We start from the raw sequence: 13,853 nt of genomic DNA, 5'->3' as shown, positions 1-13,853 counted from the left end.
CAGAAAAAGGGAACGTAAACAACGTTGTTGTTGTTCACCAGATCGCGTACTTTACCCACGCCCGAGCCGCCCGACCAGTTGACCCAAGGAGCCAGGTAAGGGTCCTGACGCTGTCACACGACAGCTCCGGAAAGGGAACTGCCCAGGACACTCTCAAAGCTCCCAGTGATTTAGACTCCGAGTAAACACGACCTCCAGTTTTACTCAGAAGGGGCCTTTAAGATCATCTGGTCTAAGATCCCGGACCCGGGTCCCCCCCACCCCCACCCCCCACTGGGAAGCACTCAGGCCCTCTGTCCCCTCCTTTTCAGGAATCCGCGCTTCTCTGGCCACAAAACCTTGTGGGCTTAGCGTCCTCGCGGGGGGGGGGGGGGCGGTTTGGGCCGGTGCTGGAGCAGCGGGAACATCTCTTCCTTCAGAATAAGAGCAGAACCAAGCTTTTATTTTGTAACCACAGGGGCTCCCGGCCAGAGTTTAAAAATTGCTTCCTTTGCCCACATGACCAGCTGGGAACTCCAATTTGGAGCCAGGCTTGGTTAAGTCAGTAGAAGCTGCCCTAGTAATACTGCAGAACGCCTGGCCTGGCGGGTTTCTTCGGGTTCCTCTTCCCTCCCCGTCCTTCCCCCCCCTCCCCACCCCCCACCCTACCCCCCAGGAGTTCTTTGAACTGCCACATGTTTTCCCCTTTGGAGTTCCTTTAAACTCAAACCCTAGAAAGATGAGGTCTGACGAGGCTTTGGGGTCAGGGCTCCCAGCTACAGAGGAGCAAATTATTTAACCAAGCTGAGCGTGAGTTTCTCACCCGTGAAATGGAAGCGTGGCTGTTGTGGGAACCCAGAGAGAGTGTGGAAGTGCTGGGCACTCAGTGCTGGGCAGGTCATGATGGCAGCTGTTACTAGGGGAGGGGCAGAGGCAGAATCCCAAGCAGGCTGACAGCCCCACCTCGGGGCTCAGTCTCGAAAAGTGTGCCTTGATGACCTGAGCTGAAGTCAGAGTCGGCCGCTGGACCAACTGCCCAGGCGCCCCCGCAGCTGTTACTATTTAAAAGCAGAATTTCTAAATATTGAGAGTAACCTTCTTGGTAATGCCTTCAAGGCAGAGACAAAAGGAACTTTTCGGTACGAATATAAAGTAGTTACTCTGAAAATTAAACACCGGTGAGTAAGGGGATGTAGTGGAAGAGGGAGAGAAACATATATTTATACATTCAGTACAGGTTCCAATGCACATAGTTGTAAGAGAGCCAAACAGAGCTTCAACGTTCGTTGTGAAAAGCAGCGACCACATTCTCCCTTCTTCTCCAGAGCCAAGCACTTTCACCTGGGTAAGCGGATTCTTCAGGTGTTCACCCCAGTTCTCAAAATAACCTGCTTGTCTCCGTGCTCTCTGGTTTCTCAGTTTCAGGCATCATCTACTGACTCTCAGCTTTCTTCTCCCTGATTCCCTGTCCACAAGCATGAGTCTTATCTTCCTCCTCCTTCCAAACTGGTTATATTAAGATTTTGCTTAAATGAATACCCAGCGTCTGCACTATTGTAACTATGTAAATACCACACACAGCAGTGGAGTCGTGTAGAAAATTGTGATTCCTCCCCCCCCCCCCCCTTTCCCGGTCTGTTAGTCTTCTCTGGAGATAATTGTCTTAATTCTGTGTTTGCTTGGATTTCTATGTACTTAATACCGATGCAACCCTCAAAACTTAAATCTTTTTTCAAGAAATGTGTATGAGTGGTGCTTGACCTCTTCCTGACAAAAGCTCCCCCAGCGCCCTTGAACCCACTTCTGCTCCGGGCTGGGTCTTGACACCCGGCACCCAGCAGTCCTCCTGAAGGACCCTCCCCACCACCCCAGGGATTCCCTCTGCCCCTGTCCTGTGCTGGAGTTCTTATTGCGGGTATCAAGGCTTTTATCCATTTAGTGTTTATCCTGCCCTTAAACTTGATCAATCAAAGGTCGATCGAGTACAGAATTTTAGGCGAAAATAACTTGCCTGTATAATTTTGAAAGCTTTATTCCATTCCATCTGGCCTTCCTGTTATTTTTGAGAGTTTAAAACTGGTCTATTTTACAGTTTCCCATATCGTCTCCTTTCCTCTTCTCAGCCTTGCAGCTTTGTCTTCAGAAACAAAAGTGGTGAAAACAACAACAACAAACAAACCAGAAATGATTTTTGTGGGTTTTTTGAGAAGGAACGAAATTAAATGTGCCCAGGGGCCCCTTGGTGGCTCCGTGGGTAAAGCGTCGACTTCAGCTCGGGTCATGATCTCACTTGGTGGGTTCGAGCCCACCTTGGGCTCTGCGCTTTCAATGCAAAGCTCGCCTGGGATCCTCTGTCTCCCCCTCTCTCTCTGCCCTTAACCCCCCCCCCCCCCGCTCATGGTCTCTCTCTCAAAAATAAACTTAAAAAAATTAAACGTACCCAGTTTGCCATTCTTAACTGGAAACGTAATTTTTCTTACACCCTGGAGGCTCCTCCTAGCGGCCGTTTCGCGGGCTCCCCCTAGCGGCACAGCGCGTCTGGCCGAGCCTGTTGCTCGCGTCAAGCTCAGCCTCTTCTTCGCTTACCACCCCAACCTCCAGGCTGTGAGTGCACCCTCGCCCGGGCGCGAACTTTCCCGCACTGCTCCCCACGCACCAGCTGGCTTGGGGAGACCCTCAGAGCTCCCGGTTCTCAGGGCATGCCCCTCCTCCCGGGGCGAATTATCGGAGGCGGTGGCGGCTCCCTCTGGTGACCCCTCTGCTGGTGGAGCGATGCCCTGGGGCAGTCCCTCTGGTCTTTTCAGCTCGCTTCCCTCCCCGCCCCGTGAACACGCTCGGGCAAAGGTGACCAGGGCTCCGGCTTTCTTGGCCTGCTGGCTCTGGGGACGAGCCTGTGCCCTCTGGCTGGACGGAGGGAGGGAGGCCCTGACTTCTCGGCGGGGCCCGCCGGGAACCGAGTCCCTGCAACACGGAGGTAGGGACGTGAGCAACGCTAGCAGCCTGCCCCTCCCGGGGAGACACCGCAGCCCTTGGCTGGGAGCTGGGGGCCTGAGGGTGACTCCCGTGTCCTTGGCCACCTGCTCTGGGAGGGGGGAGCTTCCCTCTTGCTGAACTGCTGGGAAGGGAGCAGTAGCTATGGCTCAAGTCAGATTTTAGTAACTTTTCTTGAGTGAATGTTTCTCCATCTGTTGTGTGTCCTCACGACGGTTTCCCGAGACTTTACAGGAGGGTTTTTGTTGTTGTTTTGAAGTTTTAGCAGTTATGGTATTCTCGGCGGGGGAGGGGGAGTAGATGGAGGGGCTTCTGGGGCCGCTGTTCTAGAACTGGGTGTCTGCCCCTTGTTTTTTAAAGGGAAAAGTTTTGACTGAATAAAATCTAAGGACATTTAAGTATTGAAGAATACATGAACAAATCTGAAATGGCAACATTTCAGAAAATTACAAAGTAAGAAACAAATGGTTGTAACTCACAAGTCCCTTCGTCTGTGAATTTAGAACTTTAACTGATAAAAATACTGATAGGTTTAACTGTGATGCCTGTTTGGGTTTTTCAATTTGTTTAATAATACCAATAAAAGTTTATTGAGGTAACTATTAAGAAGCTACTTTTACAGATTTCTAGTAGTATATCGAAATAGTCTTTTCTTTTTTTCCAAATATCCTGCCTGGTTTTGTTAAAATGTCAGTGATGGTTTAAGTAATAGTAAAAAATGCAGTATTTATATCCTTTCATTGTAGGGGACACAATGAAATGGAACTAATGTATCATAATGAAGTTAAACCCATCTATGTTAATTCTTTTTAAAGATTATTCATTTTGAGAGAGAGAGAGACTGTGAGCAGGGGAGGGGCAGAGAAAGACAGAGAATCTGAAGCAGGCTCCACTCTGTCAGCACAGAGCCCATGCGGGGTTCGAACTCATGAATCTGTGAGATCATGACCTGAGCTGAAATCAAGAGTTGGATGCTTAACCACCTGAGCCATGTAGGTGCCCCAAAACCCATCTATGTTTAAAAATGCTTTGAGATGTAAAGGATCTGTATGCTGAAAACTATAGAAAGCTTATGAAGGTAATTGAAGAAGATTTAAAGAAATGGAAAGACATTCCCTGCTCATGGATTGGAAAAATAAATATTGTCAAAATGTCAATACTACCCAAAGCTATCTACACATTCAATGCAATCCCAATCAAAATTGCACCAGCATTCTTCTCGAAATTAGAACAAGCAATCCTAAAATTCATATGGAACCACAAAAGGCCCCGAATAGCCAAAGGAATTTTGAAGAAGAAGACCAAAGCAGGAGGCATCACAATCCCAGACTTAGCCTCTACTACAAAGCTGTCATCATCAAGACAGCATGGTATTGGCACAAAAACAGACACACAGACCAATGGAATAGAATAGAAACCCCAGAACTAGACCCACAAACGTATGGCCAACTCATCTTTGACAAAGCAGGAAAGAACATCCAATGGAAAAAAGACAGTCTCTTTAACAAATGGTGCTGGGAGAACTGGACAGCAACATGCAGAAGGTTGAAACTAGACCACTTTCTCACACCATTTACAAAAATAAACTCAAAATGGATAAAGGACCTAAATGTGAGACAGGAAACCATCAGAACCTTAGAGGAGAAAGCAGGAAAAGACCTCTCTGACCTCAGCCGTAGCAATCTCTTACTCGACACATCCCCAAAGGCAAGGGAATTAAAAGCAAAAGTGAATTACTGGGACCTTATGAAGATAAAAAGCTTCTGCAAAGCAAAGGAAACAACCAACAAAACTAAAAGGCAACCAACGGAATGGGAAAAGATATTTGCAAATGACATATCGGACAAAGGGCTAGTATCTAAAATCTATAAAGAGCTCACCAAACTCCACACCCGAAAAACAAATAACCCAGTGAAGAAATGGGCAGAAAACATGAATAGACACTTCTCTAAAGAAGACATCCAGATGGCCAACAGGCACATGAAAAGATGTTCAGCGTCGCTCCTTATCAGGGAAATACAAATCAAAACCACACTCAGGTATCACCTCACGCCAGTCAGAGTGGCCAAAATGAACAAATCAGGAGACTATAGATGCTGGAGAGGATGTGGAGAAACGGGAACCCTCTTGCACTGTTGGTGGGAATGCAAATTGGTGCAGCCGCTCTGGAAAGCAGTGTGGAGGTTCCTCAGAAAATTAAAAATAGACCTACCCTATGACCCAGCAATAGCACTGCTAGGAATTTACCCAAGGGATACAGGAGTACTGATGCATAGGGGCACTTGTACCCCAATGTTCATAGCAGCACTCTCAACAATAGCCAAATTATGGAAAGAGCCTAAATGTCCATCAACTGATGAATGGATAAAGAAATTGTGGTATATATACACAATGGAATACTATGTGGCAATGAGAAAAAATGAAATATGGCCTTTTGTAGCAACGTGGATGGAACTGGAGAGGGTAATGCTAAGTGAAATAAGCCATACAGAGAAAGACAGATACCATATGGTTTCACTCTTATGTGGATCCTGAGAAACTTAACAGGAACCCATGGGGGAGGGGAAGGAAAAAAAAAAAAAGAGGTTAGAGTGGGAGAGAGCCAAAGCATAAGAGACTGTTAAAAACTGAGAACAAACTGAGGGTTGATGGGGGGTGGGAGGGAGGGGAGGGTGGGTGATGGGTATTGAGGAGGGCACCTTTTGGGATGAGCACTGGGTGTTGTATGGAAACCAATTTGTCAATAAATTTCATATATATAAAAAAAAATAAAAATGCTTTGAGGAGTTATAATTCTATCAAACATCAATAAGAACAAACAATCAAATAGCAACAGTGAAAGTGTTCAATAGAGGTAAATCTAAATTGCTTTTTCAATGTTTTTCCTCCAGTTTTACTATGATTGACAAATAAAAATTGCATATATTTAAAGTGTACAACATGATAATTTAGTATACATACACACTGTACAATGATTACCACAATCAGGTTAATTAAGATATCCATGACTTCACTTATTTTTTTGTGGTGATAACACTTGAGATCTATTCTCTTAAGCAAATGGACAGATGAATGAAGAAAACCTGATCATATGTATATATATGTGTATGTATATATATACATACGTGATTATATGTGTATATATATAAATCACATTTGTGTATATATATACAAACGTGATTATATGTATATATATGTGTATGTATATAAATACACACACACACACACACACACAGACACACACAGGGATCTCCCTTCCCTGTAGGCTTGCTTGAGCCTTGTTTGGTCAGTGCAGACAATATATATTATATACCCTTATATATATATTGGGATATCACACAGCCATGAGAAAGAAATCCTGCTATTTGCAACAATGTGGATGAAACTGGAGAACATTATACTAAGTGAAATAAACCAGACACAGACAAGTACTGCATGATGTCACTCACATATGGACTCTAAAAAAAAATCAAACATACCATAATGGAGAATATAGTTGAGTTTATCAGAGGCTGGTTGAGGGGAAAAGGGGAGGTATTTGATCAAAAGATACAGTCTTTTAATTTAGAAGATGAATCTGGAGACCTACTGTACAGCCTGATTAGAGTTAATAACTGTGTATTGTGTACTTGAAATCTAAATTACTTTTGAGGAGACAAAAAACCCCAATGTCTTGCAGTGGGTGTGGATGTTCAGGGGCAGCTGCATTGACCTCTGAATTACACCTGCATGTGAGCCTGGGTCCCTATGGAGTAACTGTCCTCTTCTCCTTGAAAGGGGAACTGTTATCATCTCGGTGATTATCTCTAAAGAGAGCAGGTAAACCTCACTCTCAGCACAGTTTCAGTGAGAGAGTTTATGGGCTCCTTTCTCATTTACAGCCTGTGTCGTTCATGGGTAATACTTTCAAGGTTTTTGTTTTTGTTTGTTTGTTTTGCCTTTGAGTCCCCACACTTTTCGTTCCTTATCTTCTTGGAAAGCAGGCTTAGGTTTTGTTATTGATGAGTGTTTTCATCCAAGCCATCCATTATTTCCCTCTGAAGTTGTTCTACATTTTTTTCTGAGATGCCTTTAGCATTAGTTAGTTGGGACTGGAAGGGTTTCAATCCCTCTTTGACTGATCATGTCTGTTCTTAAATTAAGATGAGCCATTATCACCCAGTAACATGACAGTTCGGGGTTTCTTTTTGATTGTTTTTTCAAAGGTGTCCTTAAGTGAAGAGGTCAACCCATTCACATTTCTCTGAAGTGTTGCCAAACACAGAGTTTGTGCCTTCAGAGGACTGGCCTTTATAAGAGGTGACCTGCGAGATCCATAGACTTGTATAAACTCATTTTAGTCTTTTCACTGACAAAAGATATTCTTTAACCAAGACAGAAGAGCATTTGGCTATCTCTTTATTCCTCCTTAAAGTATGTTGGCTTCTTATCAAAAAGTAAAAAATCATAGCAGCATATACTGAAGGGAAACCCAAAGAGCTTTGTCTCAAGTAGCCAGATACTACCACCAGAGCCCTGCTCTAGGACCAGAATGGAAAGATATTTCTGTGGCAGTCCAAAGGCCCTGCATGACTCCAAAGGCACTGAAGCTTGGTTGCTGGCTATTGGTATCCGGTGGACCACAACTATCTGCTTGGAACCCTGTGGACTGTTGTATTTCTTTTTATTTTTTATTTTTAATTTTTTTGGAGAGTGTGAGTGGGGGAGAGGGGCAGATGGGAGAGAGAGAATCTTTAGCAGGCTCCACGCCCAGTGTGGAGTTCTACACGGGGCTTGGTCCCACGAGCCTGGGGTCATGACCTGAGCTGAAATCAAGAGTTGGACAGTCTACTGACGGAATCTCCTAGGTGCCCCTGGAGTGTTCTATTTCTAAAACAAACTAGTGCTTGGCAACCTAGGCCAGACTACCGGTAGGGAGGGCAAGTGAGGCCTGGTTGAATAAAACACTATGCCCTAATAAAACAAAGTACACTCGGGGCGCCTGGGTGGCGCAGTCGGTTAAGTGTCCGACTTCAGCCAGGTCACGATCTCGCGGTCCGTGAGTTCGAGCCCCGCGTCAGGCTCTGGGCTGATGGCTCAGAGCCTGGAGCCTGTTTCTGATTCTGTGTCTCCCTCTCTCTCTGCCCCTCCCCCGTTCATGCTCTGTCTCTCTCTGTCCCAAAAATAAATAAACGTTGAAAAAAAAAATTAAAAAAAAAACAAACCAAAAAAAACCAAAGTACACTCTTTGTTCACTGCTGCACACACAGAAAGCGTATTTCTATTGTGCCGATTGCATCCAGAAGAGACTAGCCCATGAATTTTTGCCTCTCCTGACACTACGCAAAACCTAGAGGATTAAAGTAGCTTCATGCCATAACCTACATTCTCTGCATGCAGGTGTGTCAGAACACAATGGTGAGACATGCCCACATTTTGGGGTGAGCCTCCTTCTGATTTAGTCTCCTTCTGCAGCCTTGAAGGCAGATCCTACTTATCAAGGTTACAGGGATCTCCCTTCCCTGTAGGCTTGCTTGAGCCTGGGTTTGGTCAGTGCAGACAAGCTGGGTCAGAGAAATGAAGGGCCTCGCCAGAGGTGCTACTTCACTGATAAGAACTCGGGAGACATCAAGGAGAACTGTTGACGTCTTAGCGTTTCATGTATTTTCAGCGGAAACTTGCTGTAGTTCAATCCAAGTGCCCTTAGCGAGGTGACTCAATGACCCAGGCTCCTACCATCATGTGGCCCTGCCACCGTCAGCACAGTCATCTTCAGAACCGTGGTTGCCTCCGTGGAGGGAGTACATCATTCTGTCAGCTGGATTTGCCATCTTTTGTTTCTTTAAACAAAATCGTACTCTCCTCGTATCTCTCTAGCAGATTCAGGCCCAGAGCCTCTTTTGTCCATACCCAGGACTCTGCCATGAGCAGTTCTCTCCACACAGCCTTTGTTCATAGGAGAAAGAACAATCAGCAGAGACTGATCTGGAAATCCTGCCGCATCAGGGTTTGGTTCACCTAAGAATGTGGAGAATAGAGGCTCTTACCAGGCTTGGAGGTGGGGGCGAAGATGGTCAATGTTTGGTAGAGTGATGACTGTTTCTTTGTTTATAATTTATTTGAAAGAGAAATCACAAATTAAGAGTTTATAACATGTTTCTAAAAGTAAAGAATTCAGCCATGGTACAGAAGATCTTTATTATGGAAAAAATTACTTAAGCAAATCCGTTTTATATGCAGAAAGGGTATTCGCTCTTCTGGGATACAAGTGAAATATAGCTTATTTGGTGGTGATAGGCAGATCATTCTTATTTTTTAAAATGCTTATTTTGAGATAGAGCCTGCATGTACTAGTGGGGGAGGGGCAGAGAAAAAAGGAGAGACAGAATCCCGAGCAGGCTCTGTATTGTCAGTGTAGAACCCAGTGTGGGACTCGATCTCATGAAACGCAAGATCATAACCTGAGCTGAAACCTAGAGTCAGACACTTAACTGACAGAGTCACCCAGGCTTCCTGAGATCATTCTTAAGCCTCATGAGTACAGAACAATTTAATGATGTCAGGATGAAGCCCCAGACTCAGTGTGTCTTTTGTTTCATCTGATCAAGCCCTTCTGCCTGAGTCAGTAGTATCAGTGCCATCTCCAGAAGCCCAGCTCCATGGGCATGGGGAGTCAAAGACAATACAGTCTGGGTCACGTTTGCCAGAGAGGATGGGGTCACAGTAGACACTCAAAAGCATTTAGCCCTCCTTTCATAGAAGCCTCAATTTTTAAAAAAAAATTTTTTTTTCAACGTTTTTTATTTATTTTTGGGACAGAGAGACAGAGCATGAACGGGGGAGGGGCAGAGAGAGAGGGAGACACAGAATCGGAAACAGGCTCCAGGCTCCGAGCCATCAGCCCAGAGCCCGACGCGGGGCTCGAACTCACGGACCGCGAGATCGTGACCTGGCTGAAGTCGGACGCTTAACCGACTGCGCCACCCAGGCGCCCCTAGAAGCCTCAATTTTTAAAGGGTTTTTTGTTTGTTTGTTTTTGATGGACCTAGAATTCTAGGTTGTCCGTTTTCCTTCTTTAAAACTGCAATTCCAGGGGCGCCTGGGTGGCGCAGTCGGTTAAGCGTCCGACTTCAGCCAGGTCACGATCTCGCGGTCCGTGAGTTTGAGCCCCGCGTCAGGCTCTGGGCTGATGGCTCGGAGCCTGGAGCCTGTTTCCGATTCTGTGTCTCCCTCTCTCTCTGCCCCTCCCCCGTTCATGCTCTGTCTCTCTCTGTCCCAAAAATAAATAAAAACGTTGAAAGAAGAAAAAAAAAAACATAAAACTGCAATTCCATTTTCTTCTGGCTTCAATAGTTTCTGTAAAGAGATTAAATCTAATTCTCATAGTTTTCACTGGAAGGAAATGTGGCTTTCCCCCACCCTCTGGCTGCTGTCACAATGTTTCCTTTATCTTTGGTTTTTACCAGTTTGACAATGATGCATTTGAATTTAATTTTCCTCATATTTATCCTCAGCGCTGCTGAGCTTCCTTTTGGCAGCTTTCTTCAAACATTGCGTATCTAATTCTCTTCTTCTGGAACTCAGCTACACATGTTAAAACTTAAGAGACTGTATATCCCAAATCTCTCTTACCCTCTATTCTGGTGTTTTCTTTCCTTTTCTTTTTAAAATTTGTTTATTTGTATAAGATGCATTCTGAATAGGTCTTGTTGATGAGTCTTAAAACTGATTTGGTCTTCTGCTGTATCTAGTCTGCAGTTAAATCCATGTAATAAATTATTAATTTCAGATGTATTTTGAAGTTCTAGAATGTCAATTTTTTTTTAAATTTTTTAATGTTTATTTATTTTTGAGACAGAGAGAGACAGAGCATGAACAGGGGAGGGTCAGAGAGAGGGAGACACAGAATCTGAAGCAGGCTCCAGGCTCTGAGCTGTCAGCACAGAGTCCAATGCAGGGCTTGAACTCACAGACTGTGAGATCATGACCTGAGCTGAAGTAGGATGCTTAACAAACTGAGCCACCCAGGCACCCCTAGAATGTCAATTTATTTCTTAAAATAAAGCCTAATTCTGTGTTTAAATGCTCCATGTTTTCATTGTTTTGTTTACCTTTTCCTGTATAATTTTTAAATGATCATTTTGAGGTCTTTTCTGTTAACTCCATTTACTGGATTATCTCTGGGTCTGCTTCTGTTGTATGTTTTCTCACTTGACTATTGGTCACTTTTCCTCTCTTTTTTGATGTCACCTAATTTTTAATTACATGTTAGACATGGTGTTGATACATTATAGAAGGCTGGACTATTGTTATCTTCTAAAGAATAGTTTTGTTTTGGAAGAATTTATATTACTAGCAGATTATCTTGTTGGGGTTCTATTTCAATCTTTGTTAGAATGTTCTATCCCAGTTTTGTCTTTAGTCCTAGGATGTAGCCCTTGCTCCTATGCATGGTCTTTATTCACAGGGCATAGTTTTTCTGGGGTTCCAATTCGATGTTGGGGATGCTCACTAAGATTTCTGTACTCTGGTTGAGTTGAAACTCCTGGGAAGAGTCTTCCCAGGACTCTTTCCTACTTTGGTTACCATACTTTTGCTTTTACATAATCATTTTTGGATATGGTCAAAGACCTGAGGAGAACTTCTACATAGATTTTGGGGGCTATTTTTCTGTGGTTTCTTCTTCTTCAGTACCCTGCCTCCAAATTTCAGCTATTGCAGCAGGTTCAAACTCTGATCTCTATTTAGTCTGGTCAGTAAGACTGTTGGATTCCACTTCTCTGAACTACGGTTTAGAAAATGTCTCTAAGGGAGAAAGTTGGAGTGAATTTAGGGTTTATCCCATATATTCCTTCTCACAAGCATTTCAGTCCTGTGCTAGTCACCATATATTGCCTGAAATCAATTATTTCATATAGATGGTCTGGCTTTAGTTTATAGAGAGTGGGTTAATGCATTACCAGCTATCCTGTAATGGATGAAAATGGACACCTTCATTTATTTTTATAAATAAAAGCTATCATGACTTGATAGCTCATTTCCTTTTAGTGCTAAGTAATTCATTGGCTGGATGTACCATAGTTTATTTACCATTCAACTACTAAAGGACATCTTGGTTTCTTTCAATTTTTGGCACTTATGAAACTGCTATTAACATCTGCAATAGTTTTTGTGTGGACGTAAGTTTCAAATCCTTCAGGTGAATACCAGGGAGTGTGATTATATGGTAAGAGTTTGTTTGGTTGTGTAAGAAAGTGCCAAACTGTCTTACAAAGTGGTGGTACCATTTTTCATTCCATACACTGTTAGGAAATATTCTCTCTGCTTCTATCTTTTGTTAACAATTATAGAGATTTCCTTAAGATTTTTGTAGAATTCGTCAGTCAGTCTAATCTGGTCTTAGTGATTTCTCTTTTGGCAACTTATTTATTGATTCCTTTTCTTTAATGGATATAGGCCTATTCGGCTAGTCTATTTCTTCTTGTGAATTTTGGCAGAATTGGTCATTGGTCTCTTTCAGAGAATTGGTCTATTGCATATAGGTTATCCAATTTGTGGGTACTGAGTTGTTCATGATATTTTTTTAAATTTTATTTATTTTTTAAATTTTCATCCAAGTTAGCATATAGTGCAAGAGTGATTTCAGGAGTATATTCCTTAATGCCCCTTACCCATTTAGCCCATCCCCCCCTCCCACAACCCCTCCAATAACCCTCTGTTTGTTCTCCACATTTAAGAGTCTCTTATGTTTGTCCCCCTCCCTGTTTTTTTTTTTTGCTTCCCTTCCCTTATGTTCATCTGTTTTATATCTTAAAGTCCTCATGTGAGTGAAGTCATATGATATTTATCTTTCTCTGACTAATTTCGCTTAGCATAATACCCTCTAGTTCCATCCACATAGTTGCAAATGACAAGATTTCATTCTTTTTGATTGCTGAGTAATACTCCATTGTGTGTATGTGTGTGTTTTATATATATATATATATATATATATATATATATATATATATATGTGTGTGTGTGTGTGTGTGTTATATGTATAACATATATGTGTGTGTGTGTGTGTGTGTGTGTGTGTGTGTGTTATATACAACACACACACCACATCTTCTTTATCCATTCATCCATTGATGGACATTTGGGCTCTTTCCATACTTTGGCTATTGTTGATAGTGCTGCTATAAACATTGGGGTGCATGTGCCCCTTCAAAACATCATACTTGTATCCCTTGGATAAATCCCTTGTAGTGCAATCCTGGGTTGTAGGGTAGCTCTATTTTTAGTTTTTTGAGGAACCTCCATACTGTTTTCCAGAGTGGCTGCACCAGCTTGCATTACCACCAGCAGTGCAAGAGATCCTCTTTCTCCACATCCTTGCCAACATCTGTTGTTGCCTGAGTTGTTAATGTTAGGCATTCTGACAGGTGTGAGGTGGTATCTCATTGTGGTTTGGGTTTATATTTCCCTGATGATGGGTGATGTGGAATATTTTTTCATGTGTCGGTTGGCCATCTGGATGCCTTCCTTGGAGAAGTGTCTATTCATGTCTTTTGCCCATTTCTTTGCTGGATTATTTTCTGGGTGTTGAGTTCGATAAGTTCTTTATAGATTTTGGATACTAACCCTTTACCTGATACGTCCTTTGCAAATATCTTCTCCCATTCTGTCGGTTGCCTTTTAGTTTTGCTGATTGTTTCCTTCACTGTGCAGAAGCTTTTTATTTTGATGAGGTCCCAGTAGTTCATTTTTGCTTTTGTTTCCCTTGCTTCAGAGACATGTTGAGTAAGAAGTTGCTGCAGCCAAGATCAAAGAGGTTTTTGCCTGCTTTCTCCTTGAGGATTTTGATGGCTTCCTGTCTTACATTTAGGTCTTTCATCCATTTTGAGTTTATTTTTGTGTATGGT

The 13,853-nt window shown here is 43.2% G+C and overlaps 1 long non-coding RNA gene across 2 annotated transcripts in view; it reads left to right on the top strand.

Annotated features, from left to right (window-relative positions):
• Positions 1-23: 23 nt before the first annotated feature.
• Positions 24-13,853, top strand: part of LOC115509217 — an 80,510-nt gene continuing 66,680 nt past the window's right edge. For both annotated transcript variants that reach the window (XR_003967265.1, XR_003967264.1), the window contains exon 1: positions 24-95. This is a non-coding gene — a long non-coding RNA (uncharacterized LOC115509217). The remainder of the gene's footprint in view (positions 96-13,853) is intronic.

Source organism: Lynx canadensis, chromosome A2 (assembly GCF_007474595.2).
Source record: "Lynx canadensis isolate LIC74 chromosome A2, mLynCan4.pri.v2, whole genome shotgun sequence".
In the NCBI taxonomy this organism is placed as follows: Eukaryota; Metazoa; Chordata; class Mammalia; order Carnivora; family Felidae; genus Lynx; species Lynx canadensis.
The sequence above is the reverse complement of the archived record's forward strand: the minus strand, read 5'-3'. Positions and strand labels throughout refer to the sequence as shown.